Here is a 22,491-nt window from a genome sequence, read left to right as displayed (position 1 = left end):
ATATATTGGCTAATTGTCTAGAACAGTAAGTGACTAAAAAGTTAAATCATTTTTACAGGACATTGTCTTTTTGCCCATGAATCAGATTATTTGGCTGAAAACCCAAAAGTCAAGAAAGTGATAAATCTTGTATTCTTCTTCCAGTTCAGAAATAAAAATGTGATGGAGAGGATCTATTAATTCTACATCTTGAAAAGACTTGGTCATCTCCTGATTCAGTTAAACCATTAAGCACAGCAACTATTTCTTCCATATGACAGAGCAATTTAAGCACCTGATATTTTTATTACTTTTATTAAAGAAGTGAAGAAGGGTTTCTAATTTAATAGAAAGGAAATCTGGTTTGCGTGTAAGTGGATGCTAATTTCCAATCAAAAGCAGCTTGCCATAACTTCCAAGATATGTATTAGCTACTTGGTAATCAAGAAATATATTATTTACATTTTTCTATGTTGAAAACACTTTAAAAGCATTTATAAATACCTGTAACTGTAAAAGTTGTTCAGCTTAAAGAGATTTTGTCTTTTGTATGTCAAGGTGAATCTTCAAGTGTAAAGGTTAAGTTTAACTGAAAGTCAGGAATCAAGTGACTTGTATTGGGAATGTTTTTATACAGAACCTTAACTGAAATGTAAATATGCAAATAATGTTAAAAACAAATACTTAATTTAAGTTTTCCTCATCACTGATTTAAATCGTGATTTATGATCAGTGAATTAAATTGCTTAGATTAAATTTGATTAACAGGCATAGGGAAGACAAAGTCTGAAGTGCGTATTATGATAACTGAGAACTTATCACCAGACCAGTTCTGAAAATGAGACAAGCAGACTTTTCTCTGAGAATCCAGATATCGAACTACTGTTGTGTAAGTATTAGACATGATCCTCACATTGAATAAAAATATCCTTTTCTTCACCTTTGAATAAAAATACTGACTTTCCAAACAAGTAATCAAATAAATTGAATAATTAAGAAACTGTGCTTTCATTTCCGGTTGCAATGTAATGATAACACTGAAAAAGAAAAATTAATTATTGTTTTGGTCATGGATTAGTGAAAATGTGCCCTACAATCTTCTGGATTTCAATGTCAGTAGGTTATCAAATGCTCCACTTTGTTGGAGATTAAACCAGTGACATCAACCATAGCCTTTTTCTAATTACACAAATAATGTAAGCAGTAAAGCCCTGGATTACACTTCTTCCTAAAAGTAAGCAATCTGCCGTTCTAATTCTGGCTTGCACTAAGCTTGAATCAAATTATATGCATGTTAGACATATCCAGGATAAACACACAATTCCAGAATCAAAAGGATTTCTCACAATTGCATGTTTCGCTCTTTTTTAGAAAGACTCCATCTCAGGAATGTTTATTACTCCTAAGCAAAGCTAGATCAATTTTTAATTAATCATAAAACAGAAATAGCTTTTTTATTTATTTCATGCAGAAGGGATTCTTGTTCCTACTCAAACATACTCAACCTTGAAGCTAAATTCCTAACCAGAGATGGCTTACTGAGTCATGTCTTGGCATGATGCAGCAGAAAAGCATAATAATGGATTTTGACATGGGTTTTTGTCAGGGTCATGCTGAATTCTTAGCATCTTGGAAGGCCTTCATCTTCCACACCTATCTGTAAAATGCATATGTCAGAGAGATAACAGGAGCCAATGACTCCAAAAAAAACCCCATACCAAATCAAGATGAAAAAAAAAACCCAGTGGTTACCATGGGTAGGATGAGTAAATATCGAAACAAACTATCATGGAAAGTGGTGGACAGTCCATTTCTTACTATTGATAAACCGTGCCCGAATACATTGCTGGAAAACACATCTTAAAAGTAACTGTTATTGGAGGGGTACCTGTGTGAATCTCTATGCCTGTTTGCTTAGACAACACAAGAAGGCATCGGATCCCTTCTTTCCTTGAAGTGTATGGAGTAAAGAAATAGTTAAGTGTCTAGTGTCACAGAAATGATTCTGCCACTGGTTCTGCCATTTTTAAGTTAAATGGTTTTCATTTATGTCACCATATTTGATCAGGCTTTATGTGCACGTCTGTATTCTTGGAAATTTAGTACTGATTGATGATAATTTTGGTGGTGGTAAATATTAGTTTTAAATTTGGGACATTAACATTTGATTAGCAGATATTTAAAAGGAAATCAAGTCTTTCTAAAAAAAATGTTTATCTTGCATTAAAGAGAAGGCCTGCTCTTTTCATTTCTGTGCAAAACTCATTTAAGACATTTAGTTAAATATTCATTTCACTCCAGAACAGAGACACCAAAGCAAAACCTACTCAGGAAGGAGATGGTGCTAGTTTTTGTTCTGTATTCAGATTTCATTTTCTGGAATCCTGACCTCTCAAAACATGTAAAATGAATTAGATCACTTAACCTTCAAGAAAAGAATCGGCATCGTAACATAGCACACATGGTTCAAAAAGCCCTCTAGAAGTTACATTTCTCACCTCAAAGTAGAAACAGCAATTACATAAATCTGGGGGGGAAATGGTAAGGGAAAAAGGCAGTAAATGTGCATACTTCTGGTTTTCCCATTTACCTGAGATCATTTAGAAGGTCTGTCATTATCTGTCTCTCATCCTCATACTTTTCATCTATGAAATGACAATAATCATAGAACTCATCTTCATAAAGCTCTTGCAAATCTGTGCATAGATATCAATATATAAGAGCTGAGCAATGTCACTATTACACTCCTCTTCAACTAACTTTAGAAAGGAACAAATGCTGAGCTATGCAAATCAAACAGCATTTAAGAAAAATTAAATAATCAATTCTTGTCTCATCCTTTCATCCCAAAATGTTGCAAAAGTCCCAAAACTGCACTGAATGATCCCCAGGTCTGGCACAAAATACAGTATTTGCAAAGGACTTTGTCCTCTCTGAATGTCCATGAGAAAGTAACCCAGGTTTGCCACAAAAGCAATTCCTTTGCAGTACTTTTTTTATGACTTGACTGTGAAGACTTGAGGGCATTTCCCCAGTCAAGGGTTTCCAAGTTTCTTCACTTCAGCTTTCTCCATGTTGTTTTCCTTTCTGCAGGTAGTTGTCCCTAAAACTGTCATTGCCTGAAAGTGGAACTTCTGCCTGAGAGGAAGGTAGATCCTCCCACCTGACTTGAACCTTGCAGGACTCCAGAGGGACTTTCCTGGCTTCACATAACTCTTCTGAAGGTTGGTTGGAGACTCTCAAGGTTAGAAGAAAAGGACTTCAAAGATGAAACAAGACAATTTAATGTCACAACAACAGTTTCACTACCAGAAATGATCCATCAGTCATATCTGCATATTTTTTGTGACCACAGAGGAAAAGGCTTTTTTAGGTTATAAGTGCCCATAAAGTGTATAAATGTCATTGTGAATTAAGTGTTTCAGAGCAGCAATTTACTACCACACAGTGTACTAAACAGTTTGGAATGAGTGTACTGCTCCCAGGCCAAACTCAAGCTCCTTAAAAGCAGAACTGTGCGTCCACACTAAGTCCAGAAGAGCTTCAGATCAGAGTTCAGAGTTCAGAACTGGAAGGAGGCTGCTAGAATTGTATTTAACTGCAGTGGGTAAAACATCACTGTAAAACATCACCATGGCTTAAATTTGACCTATCACTTTTAAATTACAAACAAAGTATCAAGTTCTTTCAACAGAGGAATTCATGAGGCTTTGTTTCCTATGGATCTTGCAATGCTGTATTTCCCCCAGTCGTAGTAACTCCAGCTTCTCTTTTTCTGATGAGCCCGCTTTGCCTGCCACAGTGCTACCCATGTCTCCCCACAGCCCCCCACTACCAAGCCCAGTCCAGTGCTGGGGCTGGTTCCCAGCTTTGCTGTGCTGAATTGCTGAGCAGCATTCGTCTGGTGACTGGCCAGCAACAGCACAAACAGAGCAGGCAACTTGCAGGTTTTCTTCCAGGAAGGGTTTCTCTTATCCAGCTACAATACACACTAGATTTTAGTAACTTAATAACAAAAGGTCTGTTCATCTGAGAAATGTGATTAAGATTGGACAGTAGAGTAAAACTTTGTTCTCATGGAACAGAGATACACAGACACACCGACAGAGTGATTGCATAGCCCTTATTGCCTTAGAAAACCTGCTTAAAGAATCTGTGTTAATGAAACCCACAGAAGGAAATCTGTATTCATCACCTTACACTTTAAAAGAGAAGCTTAGCAAGGGGTATTTTTCATGATTCATTTTTGTCCATTTAGACTCTATGTAGAAGCATGGTAAAATAGGCAAAAAAAATCACAAATACAAAAGAAGGCTGCTATTTTGTACAAAATCTGACAAATGATTTTGTGCTGCTGATCCCACACACCAGATGGTATAGTGCCATAACCAAAACTGGTGCTGACATAAATATTGTCCATACTTGCAAATTTTAATTATTTTTGGATGCAAGACACATACACATTCTTTTTTATCTAGGAGGCCTTGTCATACAACCTTAAAACAAGCAAATACTGCTAATCAAAATATTGCTCTAGATTTTCAAACATTCTTAATTACTTTGTATAACTGGGATAGGGACAAAACTAGCTTTTCCTCTTTTTTATTTATTTTTTGCAATGTGGGGTGGTTTTTACTTTTAAAAAATCTTTGATAACTTGCTGTGTTTTGTGATATGCTTGGGTGGATGTGAGAACAAATTGTAAAGCTGATTTCCCTGAGAACCTTGAGTTCTGCCAAGTTAAAGCCTCAGGCTGAGTGGGGCGACTATTAGGAGCAGGAGGTAGCTCTTTTACACAGTAGTGACATGCAGAGCCAGGCTTAGCTGAATGAAAGTTTCGTTTCCAGTAAAATCTCCTTCTCATTAGATTACAAACACATAAACTGGGTGAAGAGAGATAAGACAGAGGAAAAAATACATTTTTGGCTGCAGCAAAAACAAGGGGAATACAGAAGAAAGCTCTGTAACTCCAGACATATGTTGTAGGCTTCCTGTACACTTCATTTTATACAAGTGACTGTCTCACAGAACATTGTTGTCAGAAAGCTCACAGAAAGCGGTCATCCACTGCCAGAATCTACACTGAAATCATCAATTTTACCCAATGTTACTAAGCAGCTTTGAGTGATTCAGAGGTTTTCCGCTCAGGAGAAAACTTGTCAGTCATATCAGCCCAGGAACGGGGATCTAGGTTGTCTCAATTTGGCCAAGCTGAAGTGGGACATGGGAACGGGTTGCTCAGAGAGGCTGGAACTTGGCAAGACCCTGAGAAACCCAGTCTGACTTCAAAGTTGCCTCTGCTTTGAGCAGGGAGGTTGGACCAGATAACCTCCAGCAGTTCCTTCTTATCTTAAGTATTCCATGATTCCCTGACTTTTTTTATAAATGTGTTTCAGCAAAGTTTCTGATTCACACTAGTTGAGACACAATGTCAACCAGAAAGAAGCTTACCTATGTTTACTTTGATTTATAACCTTTCTCTGTGCTTGTTTATGACGGTCATCAGTTACAGTATTGCCTGCTATTTTTTCCATTGTTGTTTTCCTCTCACACCCACCTCTGTTAACATCTGTTAACAGAGGCAATCAAAGTTGTTCACTTTTCCTTTTTTTCTAGCCGTATTTCAGAATGTTTCAGAAATGCCTGACACTTCCTAATCAAACATCAGCTGAGGCAGACAGTCAGTGTGGAATATTTTTTTGCTCCAACTGTGAAATTTTCACAAGGTTATAAGCAACCAAAACCAGGGACTTACAATGGGAAGTATTCAGTGACCTCAATAAAATACTGTGTTACCATCCCTTGCAAAATTAATTCTTTTGTCGCTGCTTTAGAATTGATATGACAATCTAATAATCTGGACCACAAGTTTACATGAGAACATACTTACTCTCTAACACCAAGTACCCACCAGCCATGTACTGTCAGTCTAAGCCAAAATGAAAGTCAGTTCTGGCTAAGATAAAATTTTGATATGCCTTCATCTCTATAAAAGCTCTGACTGGGAATGTGCATGTCTCACAAGCAGTGGTTTGGCTCAGGTGATGTTAGCCGTTACAGGAGCTTTGCCAAACATACCATGCATATTTTTGTCTAACATACCAAATTATATTTCCTTCAAAAACAATTGGACTATTCCTCCACAGTTATGACAGGATTCAGAAAAGTGTGAGAGAAGTAGATGACTGCTGGTAACTCACCGCCAGAGGTGAATAGGCAAGGTTTGAAAATAGGTGAGTACTGACTGTATCCTCCCAGTTTCTCACCCAAAAGACCTGTAGAAATGCAAGGATTAAATCCTCCTGCAGCTACTGACAGCACTAACCAAACTGAAGAATAAAGAGCACAAATGACCCGATAGCCTCAGTAAAACTATTCATACATACTACCTTAGGACATGCTTTGATGTTTGACTGGGTCCAAGCCATGGGTCACATCACGAAACTCATAAGCAACAAAAGGATAAAAGCAAATGTGCTGGTATTGACTGTTCAAGATGAGAAAGGTAGCAATGGCCAAAGATGAAAAAGACAAATTTGTTCCAATATAAAAAAAACAACTGACTCCCAAAATTTAGTTCTGTATGTTAGGAAAATTCCCCTCTGCATTTCAATTGCCAAAAAAAGGAACTGCTAGCAAAACCAGACTCAGATCTTTGATCTTAATCTTACCATTGACTCCACTCACAGCAGCCTTCGTGACAACCTACTGAATACAAACATGAATACAGAAATCAGCACTAGCAAATCCAGAGAGAGAGGTATTAATGGATTTATGTGAGGTCAAGAATAACCAGAAAAGATGCCCGAATTGTCATCTCCTTGCAGCTTCTCCTGATGTGTATGATCATAATTATTGTAGCAATGCCAGAAAAACAGGGAGCTATATTTAAACTCCAAAGAAGGTATTTGGCATTCAAAATGCTAATCACGTTTACGTAGAAAGGGAAGGAAACCTCGTATTAACATATACATGAATTTTATTGGCTTATTTGTGTTCATTAAAAGCAGATGCTCTCTGTAGCCAAAAGAACAGGAGCTTACAGCAAGAGAAAAGCAGACTTGGCTGGTTAAAGCACAGCAGTTATTTTACCTCACCATGTGTTGTTTATCAAGCTTCTAGCAGTCAGATGTCTGCCAGAAAAACACGGTAATCTGGGAGGGCACGGGGACTTGATTAAATAATAAAGGCTTTGTCTGATAAAAACTTATGTAGTTCCAGGGGCTAAGAGCAAAACTCCTTCCACAGGTTAAAATGGCATTTTATTTCCAATGCTTGGAATGTAGGCTTCCTATTTAAAGTATGTTACTTAATAATACAAATAAAATATTGCAGTGCATTTTTTTCTATTTCCTTGAACACTGTAGTTCATACAATAATAAGCTTACAAAAAATCAGCTGAAGACAAATCTGACAGTCTCCTGACATCAAAAGTTGCTGCTTTATAAATCTCTTCCCTCTGGTTACTTACTGACATGAATGATAGAGATGTGTGTCCTGGGGAAAAAAAAATGATAACTTAGATAACATCATGATCTTAGGCAGCCTCAGATTTTGCATTTTAAATTTGCGGTAAATCTGAAAAGCTTTATAGACAAAAATATAGTCCAAGAGAGGAATAAATAAGATCAGTTCAAGGAACAGTGATAATGATGGGATGAGTTTATCTGAATGAATAATGGATGGAGGGATGTCCGTTCTGCCCTGCATTTTTAAAGCTTTTTGAATCGAGCAGGTCAGAAGACTCTAAAGTGTTATTTACCAGAGTTATCCAATCCCTTTTTAACTTCAGTAATACCTACCAATGTAACTCTGTATAGCCTCTTATCAATTAGATCAGCTGTAAATGAGGCTATACTGGCTCCTAAGTGAAAGTACATGCTGAAATCAATTACACCATATGTACATAACCATTAACACAGCTGACTACAGTCCTCCACGCTTAAAGGCACAAATGGCAGAGACAATGCACAGGATCTCCCACTTTTCCTTCTTCAGCGCCTGGGCACTGTAATCCTATGCTCAGCTGTTCTGTTTCTAACATGGTGCCTCAAGTAAATGAGACTTATGCAGACAGGCTGTCTGTCTCTGTAGCTGTCTGTCTCCCCAGGGACTTGGAGTTTCAGCCAAACTTGCAGAGGAGTGAAGTCTCAGACATAATGGTAGACATATAAGCTTCATGAAAATAATCACCTGGTGAAAGAAGAAGTAACAAGCAAATGCTCTGACTGTGGGAAGAAGAACCGAGCAAGTGAACCTGAGCTTTTTAGCTTTACTAGAGATTCCATCTGGACAGGACAACTAGCAGATGCTCCAGTCATATGAAAATCTTCAACCGGAGCTTGTAATCAAGCGCAAAACACAAAGATAAAAAAAGTTTTCTTGTTTCAGGATTTGAAAGACCTAATTGCTTTTTCAGGTCATTGAAATGAGAATAGAAATGAACCGGGAGGCAGAGAGGGTCAGTCTCTACCATATGCTCTTCCATGGTCCCAAACATTTCTGCTTTACTTAATGTTACTGCAAGTGGTGACTACAGCAATAGCTTGTGGAAGCTTCCAATTGCAGCAATTTTTTTTGCACAAGATCAAAAGATATTTCTCTGTTTTATTTGCCAGGTAATCATTTTTCAGAATACTCTTTTCCTCCACTTCAAAATTGGTCTCAAGTTCTAGACATGTCAAGTTTTTTCCAGCTACATTTGAAGTTCCAAGGACAAGCTGTTTTGAAATATTTTGAGACTATTCTGAACACATTAATTTTTCTCAGTTCTCCATTTTTCGAAACCCAAGCACTCAGACACCATCAGCCATCCAAATACCACAGGTATATTGGAAACGAAACCTTATTAGCAGAGACCATAACCTCAACTCAGTACATTGATAAGGATATACAATACATTCTTGAAATTTGCTTTTAATAAAAAAGTATTCATTTATATACAGGCATTAACTGCTATATTGAAATAGGGATACTATCAAGTCCACAATTTGGTCTCATAACTCTTGCCAGATCACATGTCTCAAAACATAGTCAAATTAAAAAAACATAGTTATTTCAATGAGTGTTGCCCTTCATACCAATAACAGGGTTTAAAGGGGACTCTCAGGGCATCCCTTATGACGAAACTTAGCAGAAAACAGCAGCAACTTAACAGATGCTGATACTGACTTTTAGCTCAGTACAAGACACAAGCTAGACCAAGACAGCAGGACAGGGAATTCCAGGTTCTGCAAACTCAAATAAACTCCAGCACAAACTGCGCTGAACAACACTGCAATCATTTCAGTTCTGAAACCTAAGGATCAGGAAGAAGAAGAGAAAGGTTCTCTGCAAAATCTGAAATGGGTCAGAGGCATGCTCAGTGTGAGAGGCCACCCCAGCATTCCTATAGGCACTGCAAACGAGAAGGCGATACATGGTCATTTTGGAGACACGTTGCTGCGTTGGAGCGTGCTGGTTTATGGCAGCATACTGAACAGGACTCTGCATGTAAACAAAATTCTACCCTTACAGTAACCCTTGCTGATTTCAAGATGCATGGTTATAAATAATGGGCAATGTGCCCTTTTATTTCCAGCTCATGTACTGCCAAAAGAAATAAGCAGGGAAGCTGCATTCATGTCCAGGATCACAGTGCCTGTTCCAGACAGATTTTTTCCTTATATTCCTTTTTTTTTTTCTTTTTCCCCAAAAGAGACTAGTGATAGTGGATGGTTGTGCTCATCTCTGTTATTAGTTGAAGAAACGTCAGGGCAGTTTCAGCCCAGATTAATATGGATCATAAAAGCTTTTGCAAAGTAAGTGTTATTCACCAAAGTAATATACAATTTTCTTTCTTTCCTACATAGCTTTCCAATGTTATTTGGGAACTGCTTGCTAAATGCCAATAGTAAAATATCTGCTTTAAAAGGACACTGGCTGGGGGGAAGGCATCATACTAATTGTTAGGAGCTTCAGTTTGTTGTTTTATAAAAGGTAAAAATATAACATTGGTTCACATCTCCCAAAGAGTATTTCTGTTGCCTTAAAGCCATAACGCATTATCATGGGGATTTATACATCAGTAACCACCTTTTGCAGGAATTTGTCTGCAGAAAATTGTCTGTCTTTGCAGACGTGTAACTACACCCCACCCCTGGAGCAAACTCAGAGTACTGCTGTACTAGGCCTAGTGTCTTCATATCAGCCTGGAGGATCCTGTGACACCATGCTCTGGGGTTCCACACACTGGTCACAGAATGGGGGCCCACATCTGGCACCTTCAGTCGTAGGAGGAGAAAGAGATGCAGAGGAAGGCTGCAGGTGGGGACTGATCTTCTAGGCAGGTTTTTTTATTAATTTTGTTTTTTCTTCTTTTTTCTATGCAATGCACCACCTCCTGTGCTCTCTCCCACTCTATGAGTCCAGGCATCAGGCACACTCACCTGACAGATCGTGTTTAAGACTGACCATTCATGATCTGCCATATCCAGCATGTGGGGTCTTGGAGTGGGAGAGAAAATGTGCAGAAGCTCCATGAAAGGTATGAGGGGGAGCAGGAGGTAGGAGCCAATTAAATGAGTCACACACTCAATATGAGACACTTCACAGAACTTCCTCAATCTCCTACCAGTGCTGCATATCCACAAAATGGGTTTGCACTATACCTCCTGAGAAGTATAGCCACTCTAGTCCTGTATCCGTGAAAAATTAAAGTCAAGGGGGTGAGATTGCCCATCTTCTTTTTCTTTATGTCTGATATTGCAAATCTAGAGATTATTCCAAATACTTCATATATTGCCATGGGGTAGTATTCAAGTTTTAATAGAAAATCCACTTGCATGTTCTCTCTTTAGACATTATTTTAGAGTTACTGCAGTAACTCACTACAGCCCATTATACTGCAAAATGAATCTGGTGTTCTAAAAAGCTTTCCTGCTTTTATTTTGGCTATACCAGAGACATATGGTGTCTCAAGAAATAAGTAATGCCTGACTGCATTCAAAACCACCTTTTTAAGTCCATCAGCAAGGTTTATTTGCATGAAGAACTGCATTTTAAAGGTTAGGTTACCTACCTGTTATCACAGAAAAGCTATCGTACTGCTTTAAAAGAGACTGCTCAAGGCCATGACGAATTACTTTCCCAAATGTTCTTACTATTAAAGGCTAAATTCACTGAACAAATAACTTTCTGTTAATTTGTAACTTTTTCTCAAGTGCTGCCTTTGGAATAGAAAATGAAAATAAATTATCCTCCAGTGCTTAACAATGCCTTCCTTGCATATAAATGTGCTCCAAAGACTTGAAACTTGAAGACTACTTAACAGTCTCTGGGTGTATTTGAGATCTGCAGACTCTAAGACTTAAGGACCCTAAAAATCCACAAGGACACACAAGCCACTGACACTTACATGTTCTTGTTTCCAAACTTTTAGATTTCAATGGCCAATCTAGCTCAAAATAAGAATGCGTCTCAGAATGTTCATTTACTTTTCATAACACATATGAAACACACCTCCGGACAGTGAATACATCGGTTCAAGCTCTTTCAATGTTTTAGAAATCATCCAGGACATAAAGTGCATGTTCTGTAAGTTATACACAAACTGATGGCATCAGCACACAGCAAGGAGACCCATAAAGTAAATCAATTTGATTAACAGAGATGCTTAAGAGGTATCTGCTGGTCTTTTTCCCATCTTTGGTCTTATGAAATCCTTGAGATAGCAAAGACATCAGAGAGGACTGCAAGTGACGGCAAATCTGCCAAACTGAGGAACTCATATTTTAGGTACTAAAGAGGCATTTAAATGGAGGAAGGGCAAGAAGTCAGGGCTGAATCAACAAATATAAGTAGTAAAAAGCTTTTATCCTGAAGTATACACACCCCTAATGAGAACCTCAAGGTTAGCCGCTCTGACTCCGTGTTCAATAGCACTTCCCAGCTGGTGACAGATCTGAGGACAGAATGGGGAAAGATGGTACTGGAGGACAGGTGGTACTCCACAGCTCTTTGAACATCCCCTCCAGACCTGCAGATCTATAAAACTGAAAATAAGGAGCAATAGAACAGGTTTGAGTGACAGAGAGGAAGAAAAGACAGTTCTGAATGTCTAAGGATGGGGAGCGAGGAACCTCCTGCCCAGGTAGGGAGTGAATACAAACCTCTCACATTCCACACACTGGGCTAAAGAATCAGTCTCTTAGTTTCTTTCTCCTTAGTCTAACGAACAGTGTTCATTCCCAGGTGGGAGTAAAAAGGAGCTTTTCAGCGGAAAAAGAGAGAAGAAAAGAGGCTGAGACCTTGGAGACTGAGCAGCCTAGTGCGCAGTGTCCTGGTGGAACAGAAGAGCTGGGATTAGGGCCCAGCTTCAAACTGCTCATAAAGCAGAGTTCAAAAGAGTAATTACAACTCTCAGCTGACAGTCCTGCCCATTATCTGATATACACTAAGAGTTTTAAAACCCAAGCCTGCCACTGCCACCCCTGCCAGACCTGCCTTTTGTTCTCTTCATCCCCTAAGGCACTGTAGGACTTGACCCTCCAGTTCCCCAGACAGGACAGCAGTCATGTTCTGCTTCAGGGCATGCTGAAAGCATTAGAGCCTTGACAGGACCGAGCATCTGTGCTTATATCTCACACCAAAGCCCAGACAGGATCCATGGACCCAGTATTTTCCACTAAGGGTCTTGGTCCACTAGGTGCTGTTAAGCTGTTTGGTGTAGATTTTATTCAAAATACAGTGTCAGCTACCACTTTCTTCTAAAACACGACTGGGGGAGGAGAAGATACTCTTCCCCCTAGCTACTCACAAATCAGTGTTTAAGTCCTCGTGCAGCTTGCTTCCCTGCCTTCCTCTGGGTGTTCAGAATTTGTGCACACAAGACTGCAGCCCACACCTCCCAGCTCACTGCCAGACTGGACTTCCACTGAAACAGAATTAATTCAGGACCGAGAGAGAGGAACCACAAAAAGGAAGATGGCTCTCTTACCCTTTCTAACGCATGTTATCTAATGGCTATAATCTATATAACCAGACCTTAAGCTAAAGACTGGAAATCCTTCTTCCTTGTGTGAGCACTATGGCAGAAAACCTTGCCCTTGCCAGAAGCAGAGTGTAAGAGGAGAGGTGGAGAATACGCCTTTCTTTCAGTATCCCCTTGGCTCCTCCTAATTAGACCCTAGACCAACAGTTACATTGCTTGTTCATGAAGGGACTGTAAACTCCCTGAAGCCAAAGTGAATATGGATCCTGCTTTTGAAAAAAGTCCTTTAATGATCAATTTAATGATATAACTGTAGTAAAATTTCTGGTTTACTAAAAAGTTCTTTTTGAAGCTACTAGAGGCATTCCTGTATTTCTGGGGGCTTTCAAGAGGACAGGAGAAATTTCATTATTAAAAGCCCTTCTCAAGCCCCATCAGTCTGTCTGGCACTGCACAGGACATGAAAACAAGAACTGAAAAGCTTTCACTCTAATAGATAGTTTGGTACAGGGGCAGGGAAACACAGTCAGGATCCTGATGGTTTTGGAAGAAGGAGACAGCTATCAGCAATTCTCTGCAATAAAAAACTCTACTGGTGGTGCCAGAAACCTTACATTTGTACAGATTTTCAAGAGAAAGGTTTCACATCCTAATTAATGTACTGTCAGCTTCACACAGCTTGTGCCCATGTATGATCAACAAGGATTTTGAATAGGTACTGTTTTCACATCAGTACTACTTGGTAGACGAAAGTTAATTACCGATTGTTCCCATCCAAATTAGATTTTAAAAAACAATATTCTTGTAATTTAGTATGTAACAAGTGTCAAAAGCACCTTTATGTTGTGGAATAGCACAGTGAATTAGATTGCATCATGCCATGAGCAAACTTGTGAACATTCAGTGGGAACAAAGAATTGCTGGGCTTGCAACCAGCTGTTTCCAGACTTACAAGAATCCTGTGGTTCTGAACTCCTTTCAGACCATTCAATGCATCCCTTGATCATGATTTCTGTGCAAAGTCTGCTTATTGGCAGATGGCCTCTGTCTGTAAGCTGAGCAGCTCATATAAGGATCATCATGACTCCCATCAATTTCTCAAGCATCTGGACCCTGCGATCTCCAACATAAAAAGCAAATCCCAGTCAGCATTAATGAGAAATAGAAAACTGGAAAACAAAACTCTTATTGACTTAAGTATTAGACACTTCACTGTGGTTTGGGTCTTGCCTTCCCCAAAGTAATTACCAGTGTCCAGATCTCATGGCTGGAATCTAAATAACTTGGCTACAAGCAGAACTGTCAGTTTATACCTACCAGTGCTCCACACTTACCGAGGTCTGAACAGACTGCAAATAAAATTGTTAGTATTTTAACACCAGTGTAGTTTAAAGAAAGTGTGCAAAATGCTCACAAATGGACAGCTACTCCATATGCTACTACAGACAGAATTTTCATTCTATAAGTAGGTCTTTAAGAAGAATTCAAGCTTAACATTTTCAGTTTTGATAGCAGGGGAAGTAGACTAAAAAAGTTATTATCATCTTCCTCAGACTGTATTGGCAATGTGATCAACTTAAATTTCACCCAATAATTTGATACATCGAGGCAAGTAGAAAAGTTTAATGGTTTACTCTAAACAAAGACAACAAGCTTCTTTAAACAAATTAATATTCCAGTGGAGGCTCTGAAACCAATCAATGTTGAATCAATAACCTGGAGATTAAAATTACTTCACTGGTGTATCATCCAAATGCACAGAAATGCAGGAATCCAGCATGAAATAAGAAAGATGAATAAAAAGCTGGATTTTTATGATAAGGCAGTGCTCCAAAAGTCTTTGAAATCAATAGCAGCATCACCTATGGCTCACCGGGCTTCAATCTGTATTGAATTACATTTTTAACAGATGCCTTGTACCATACTAAAGAATTTTAGTTTGCCTGTAGCATGAATTTTAGGACAAGAAGGATCCCTTGAACATTATATGTAGCCCTGAACCCTCATATTAAAAATCACGTCGCTGTGTGCCCTTGGAAGAAAAATGTGATTTACAGCAGCTTTCATACACAAGCCCGTTTGCTGAGAATTATTCTATAAACTGTATGTCTGGACGACAATAAATCCACAATCTCTGTTATTTGCTAAACTAGCCCCTGTTCAGTTTCAGTGTCTAAATGTACGGTACTCTAAATTATGGTGGAAATGCAGTGAGAAACCTCGCTGGGAGAGGTTAAAATCGGTGTGTAACAGAGGGAAGAGTGTTCTCAGGTTTTCAGCTGTAGCTTTGCCTCTTCCCGACCCAGTTGCGCTTCCCCACTTGCAGCAGCTCTCCCACAGATCCCATGGTCAAGACAAGCCGGGTACATAGCAATTAATTTTAGATAACCCCTTGTATCATTTGATAGACTCTTTCGTCTCATCAAAGCCCAGTTTACTACAGAGCCTCCGTGGGTTTTGATCATTTAATTAACTGGAGGATTGTTTTCCAGCGCTAACACAATGCCTTTTAAATTTATCTGCCCCTTATGAACACCCCGCGGTTCCACCTCCGCGCACGGGGAGTTTTGATGCATTTAACGGGGACCGCATCTTCTGCTGCGCCCTCCCGAAAACCCTGCCTCCCCGGTGGCGGCTGCAGAGCCGGGCTGCCGGCCCCCAGCGCCGGCGCTGACGAGCTGCCGGGCGGGCTGGGCGCTGGTTTGCACCGGAGGGGCTGAGCCCGCCCGGGCGGGGGAGCTTCGCCCTGGCTTGGCCCTGGCTTGGCGGGGACAGCGGCGCGGTGAGGAGCGGAGCCGGAGCGGGGCGGAGCAGCGGACACTCCCCCGCGCGGGGCCGCGGCCCCCCGGGGAGCGAGGGGCGGAGCGGGGACAGGCGGTGCGCTCCTCCCCCGGGGCACCGACGGCTCCGTCCCGCTGCCGCGGAAGCCCCCGGGAGCGCGTCGAGGGGAAGCGGCGTTGGGTCCGGCGCTACGCGGCGGGGGGACCGGGAGGGCGGGGGCAGGAGGGGATAAAAACCCCGGCGCTGCTGTGACCGGGAGTCTCCCGCCTTCCCTCCTCACCCGCCGCCGGTACCGGGCTCCGAGCCTCCGCTCCAGCCCCGGGGGCGGCGGACCAACACTGCCTGCGCCCGCGGGGGAGCGCAGCGGAGCCGCTGCCGCGCTCTCGGCAGCCCCCAACTTCCCCCGGCGGCGGCGGAGCGGAGCATGCGGGACCGGGGCTGGCGGCGGCGGCGGGGCCGGCATCGCGCTCCCCGGACATGAAGCGGCCGCCGGGAGCTCCAGGTAACGCTGCCCGACGGGGTGACGGAACAAAAAACCCCCCGGTAGCCGGAGTATGGCGGGCGGGCAGGGTCCGAAGGGGCAGGAGCCGGGGCTGAGAGGGGACACCGGAGCCGGGGGCTTCGCTGCGACGGGCGGACTCATCCCGCCGCAGCGAAGCCCCCGGCTCCGGTGGCGAGAGCAGCCCGGCAGCGGCCGGGGGAGACGCGGTCCCTGCCTCCGCCGCAGAGAGGAGCGGCTGTGGCCGGGCCTGCCCGGGGAAGGCGGTCAGAGACCCCTCCGGGGGAGTGGGTGGGCGAGGCGAGGGCACGGCGCGGTGCCAGTGGGTCCCTCGGACCGATGCCGGCTTAGCCCGCCCGGCCGCCGGGCTCGCCTAAATTTTGCCCTCCGCTGACCCCTGGTAGGGATCGGGGGGCTGCAGCGGGCAGTCCCCATCGGGAGGCTGCTAGGAGCGCTCCCCCCACCCCCCCCATCTTAGGCAAGGGTGTTTCTCTGAAGTTTAGTCCGTCAGAGAAGCTTTTGGAGGCGGTGAAGATCCTACGCTGGGCAACTAAACTTTCGTAAGATCTGGCATTGCTTGGAGACTGGTTACTGATACTGTAACAGTATAAACTGCCATTTATCATTGCATTTTTTCTTAATTATTTGCTGATCTCCTTAGCAACTGAAGCCATTTGCAAGGTTTAAGCTAGGGTGCAGCTTGATTTAGAAAGTTACATGGCAAAAAGGATGCATTGTTGTTTCACTGATGCATATTTCCCTTGTACTCTTTCAAGAGGGGTAAGAGCTGCACAGTGTTGACTGCATGTAGCTGGTACTGCCATAGACAGACTGCTGATGACTAGTCCAACTCAGGCTCTGTGGTACGTCACCCAGTTGCTCATCTGTGTCTGTTTTCTTCAAGTGAAGTGAGTTATCATGGGTGCAAAACAAAACAAATAAATCTGTCTTCAGAGAAATTTAATCTTTAGCGAGGGATGAGTGGGAGAAGATAGTTCTAGCTGCCTAAGGTTACTAGGGCAAATTCATCTCTAATTCAGCACTATTGAGGTCTGGCCAGGTGCTGGCTGGAGAGACCACTCCATTTGCCAGACTGACCTCAGGATCAGCTTGCTGCAAAGGTGATGTAAAGCCATTTTTTCATCACTGTTAGGTCCTGCATCAAGCACCGCTTAGCCCAGTTCAGGGATTTAGTCCAGTGTATCAAGACAACACCCAAATGTGGCTCACCAACAGTCCCTACTCTCTGATCCATCATGTCAGTGGATCTCATGGATGATGATGCCTGGTTAATCCAGATCTGCTCAGTTAGAAATGCTGAGCACAGCTGTCCAGCAGATTTGATGCAGAGAATGCCTTTCCCACTCAGGAGTCCTAAAAGCAGAGTAAAGCCTGGAGAATGGAGTGAGGTGGCCAGTATGGGGATATTTCCTCTGACAGCATCCCACATACACACACAGACACACAGAATGGAAGTTTATGCAGACCTTCCTTGTAAGGGTAACATTTTAAAAGATTAATTATGTAAGATGCCACTAGTCTGTTTGTAATTAATGGCTCTATCATGTACGTAAGCAGGATTCATCAAGTTAGCATTAAAAGCATGAATAATTGTACTTGTATAATATTGGTGTTATAAATTAATAAAGCCCCATTCTAACAGTCACTTTTTCTTCCGAGTTCATGAGGAAGGCTTTGTCAAATGCCATGCCAAAAAAAAAAAACGCGCTGTGAGGAAACATTGTTAACACCTGAGCCATCACTGTTTCATTTCGTGTATTGTTATATTTAACTAGTACAGCCCTGATTCATCTGATATGCAGACTGGTAAGAGGGGGACAGCAACTGTGTGGGCATTGGAAGTCGATGGGAAGGTCCAAAGGTGCGTGAGTGGCTTGTGGGCTGGGGGACAGAGGAGTCGGAGGAGACAGTTGCAGGAGATGTGGCACAAGGGAAAGAGCTAGGAGATGTAGAAATGGTGTGGACATTCTGGAGGGTGGACTGAGATCTTTAATATTTTCTAGTGTTCGAGCTCTCTAGTGGCTCAACAGTATTCCTGCAGTAGTACAGGGGGATTGTGTGCAAATATTTGCACTTTCACTGTGCAGAAAGTGCCAGCCAGATGTGGGACAATTTGCATCACCAATGTACAGGAAGATGTTATTTCTACTGTAAAGCATTTATAAATCCAGTTTGTTTAACATTGAAAAGAGTAATGGTAGCGTTTGCAAAAGCATTCAGGTGACTTGCGATCTCCAGTCTAATCCACTGCTTAAATTAAGAGATGTGTCACATAAGGATTTTTTAGCAAAGTCTCAAATGAACTGGGAGGCATAGCTTGGTGTACAGGTTTCCCTGGAAGAAACAGCAATGAGCCTGAAGGTACTTATAAGAAAAGAGAAAGCTGGTATAGAGATTATTAATGTAGCATTAGTGGGAGAGCCCAGAGAAAGTGGAAATGAGTGTTCAGGACATAAGTTGGTCTTGCAGTGATAACTGATGGTGAGGATGTTCGCGGTTGCCTGGCATTCCCCTTTTCCATAAGCGGCTCTAGGTGCCCATTACTTAAAAACAAAACAAACAAAAAAACCAAAACACAAAAACCCCCAACAAACACACACATTAAAAAGATCGAAACCAAGAGCCAAATCCTTGACTTGTCTGGGAGTTGATCTGTTGTAGTCAACTGAGCAGTTCCTGACAATAGAGGATATTCCCTATGATATGAGGATACGTCCTGCGTTTCTTCTCAAACAGTTAAGAAGCATGCGCACCATTACTGCACAGATGATTCATCTCAGGGAGTACTGTGTTTCTGGCAGTGAACTTAAAATATCACACCTTAACACCACAAAGAAATGATTCCTTTGAAAAGCATACAAGTACAAAACTCCCAACCATGCCTTTCGCTTTACTATAAATCAAAAAAGCTATTTACCCAGCTCATTCAGAAATAATGGTGAAGTACTTAGCCAGAGTCTGTTGGCAAATGTTAGCTGATAGTATTTAATAGCAATATCTCTCTTGAGAAAATATGTAATATTGAAATTTGTAAAACAGTACGTTTCTAAGACCTGAAGTAGTGTTACTGGAATTAAACAAAATGCCACTTTTTAATGTAAGGCTGATCGTAGGCTTTGTTCTTTCTTGCCACTTAACACATACACATTACTAACCCAGAAATGTTTATGCAGTCATTTTGAAGAAGTTCAAATGATCACATAGGTTATAAATATTTATGCTGAGCATGCTTGGCTTTGCAGACCATCCTGTGTAATTTATGCAGAAGTTTTGGGGAACACAGGTTGAGGGACAAGTTGCAGCCCAACAGTCCTACTCTCCAAAAGGGCAAAGAACTTGTTGGGAATGTAAGCACTTCACTGTGAGTTAGGCATGGCAAGGAAGGTTTCTGCTTGTCAGGATACTCTCAAAATAGTGTTGTGTGGCCTATGGTACAATTATGATGCCTGTAATTTGGATTTGCCTCACCAGGCAAGGCAAGTTATCTGAAGTTAACCGAAACAGTTCTTATTGGGCAACATCAACGAGCGTTGGAAATGCACAACGCAGTCTGCAGCCCTTGCAGAGTGTTTTTGTTCCTTTGAACTCAAAGGTAGTATGCTGATTTACACCAGCCACTGATCTGCCCTTGGGATTTGATTGCAGACTAGCTCAGAGTATCTGGTGAAGTAATTGTAGGTATGGACAGAAGCAAACGTGCAAGGCTATTTAGTGTATTAAACTTGGTAACCCTTCCAAAACTGAGCATTGACCTAGTATGTCCCATTTGGAGTATCTCCAGGATTGCAGTTATATTGAACATAGGAGCTGATTTTTGAAAGTGCCATTCATCTTTTTGCAAGTGCAGTTACATTAAAAATTAGGCTGCATAGGTTGCAAAATCAGGCATTCAATTATTAGTGGGAAAGGCAACCTATGCAACAGCACTTTGTCTCCCATTTTGTGGATGCTTTATAATTCAGTTGTCACACACATGGTATGCAGTTTTCAGATACCTTGCTTCATGCAATATAGTAGCTAAATGAGCAGTTATTAAATCCTTTCTTCATCTGTCAGTGTGGTTCCGTTGTGCCTTATGTACTTGCATGCCATACAAATCCACACTGAGGTACAGAATTATTTCCTGATGGTCATTTCTATAATGCTTTCATAGGTCTCACCCTCTGGAAGAACTTGTATCTCTTAATTGTTGCCATAAAAGACTAGCTAGCTAGCAAAACCAACTAAGTTAGGTGCTTAGGACTGGTTAAAAAGATAATTCCTCTGGGTTCCTAACTTCCCACTAAAAACCCCATCTGGTTAGATACATCAGTAGGCTCTTAAAAGCCTAGAAAACTTTATGAATCTTGATAGTAAGATTTTATTCGAATCAATTCATTTATTTTTACAATATTCCTATAGTTAAGATCATGTTGCTATATTCCTTTTATAGACAGGGAAGGAAGGAGAAACCTTTATAGCCAGAAGTACCAGCCAGAGTCATAGCATTTTGACTCTCACCTCAGCACTTCTTGAGATCAGTCCTTCCCAAACTTAATACACAGAGGTTCCTTATTTTCTAAGTGTCAAGCTGGTGACTGTAATATGTTCTTTATTTTTTAATGGTCACCAGTTCACATAATTTGCCTGATCTCACAGGAATCTGTGGCAGAGGCTAGGATATGCTCCAGTTCTCAGGTCTAGGCATTTACTGAGCTCTTGATGTAATCAACCTTTATTTTTCCCTTTTCTTCCTCAGATCCTGTGCACAGTGTGAGGAAAGGTTTTGGGGAAAAAAATAAGCAATTGTGTAACTAAGGACTGTATATAAAGTGAAAAACGGCACAGAAAACCTTAATTCTGACTCCAGTTTTTGAGATCTTGACTTGGCAATCTTGCCATTCTCTTAATATAGTTTTTGGGAATGCAAACATTTAAAGTCAGTGTATATATAAATTCTTGTGAAAGGTGAATTCTTCCATCCTGCTGCCTTCATATTTCTTCTTTTAATGGGTCATTAGAAGGTTCAGCTCTTTAGATTCATAGCGCATCCTCTACCACTTGACTTAAGAGTAGAAGGTCTGTCAGCAGAAGACAGCAGCCTGCCAGATTGGCAGAGGGTTAGAGAAGAGGGGAATAAGGAACTGAGGGGGAGTGGAAATTAGGGCATTTTATATATATTAATTAATTGCATATATAATCTTAGATTCATAAGTAGCAGATGCATTTTCTCTGGAGAAGTGTGTTCTAAGGTTCACTTTCTGAAATTCTTGCCTTTCTTCTGATTAACCCTCTTCTTGCCCTTTACACCCTCTCTGTCTGCTTTTCCAGTCTTATATGCCTTAACTGACTCCTGCATCCTCAAACTACCTCCTCCTCAGTTGCTTCATTAGTAATGATGATGATGCTCCATTAGCATCCTTCTCCCCTGGTTTTGCCTTTCCTTGCCTATGCATCCCTTATCCTCCTTTCCCTCTCTTCCCTTCTTTAGCTGCTTCTCTGCCCTGCTGCCCTCTACCCTTTAGGTCTTGATTTTAATGTTTTTGTACTCAAGACACATCCTTTCTTCATCCATCTTGCCCCATCAGACAATACAACTACTCCTTTTATTCTGCTTCTTTCCATCTGAGATTGCTTCTTTCTCCTTCTCCCCACTGCCCATAGGCAGTCTCCCAGCTCCTGGCCATAGCCTCTATCAGCAGCACAGAGCAGGCATTGCAGAGTTTGTCCTGCTCAGATACTGTACGAACGGGTGGGTGAAATTGCAGAAATGAGTATGAAGTTACTATGTGGGAGCTGAATATTGCATTTGAGCTGTGAAGGGGTGGGAATAATCAATGCATATGGATTCACCTGGGATTCACTGACAAACTCTTAAGAGGTATCCAGGGTGAGCAAGAATGAACAGAAATGTTCATTACTCTGCTAAGTATGTGTACATTTTCTTAGGAGATGGCAAAAAGCATATCCCTTGGCACAGAATCACCCCTGCCAAATGTTACATCCCTGCTTCAAACCATAGTGACACTAAAAAATTCTCAGAAAATAGTATGGTTGGTTTTGTTCTTACTATTTAAGTATAAGCAAAATATTTTTTCCCTTTCCTAAGTTTTGAGAAATGGCTGACTCATTCTTACTGAAAGTTCCCAAAACTTGTGTCTGAGGTAGGCACCAGGCATAGAAAATTTTCTCCTCAACAGCTATTTTGGCAAAGGTAGAAGTAGCAGAATACAAAATATTCCAATTGGACATCTTGAATAAC

Source organism: Gavia stellata, chromosome 4, assembly GCF_030936135.1.
Source record: "Gavia stellata isolate bGavSte3 chromosome 4, bGavSte3.hap2, whole genome shotgun sequence".
Classification (NCBI taxonomy): Eukaryota; Metazoa; Chordata; class Aves; order Gaviiformes; family Gaviidae; genus Gavia; species Gavia stellata.
Note: the sequence above shows the minus strand (reverse complement) of the source record.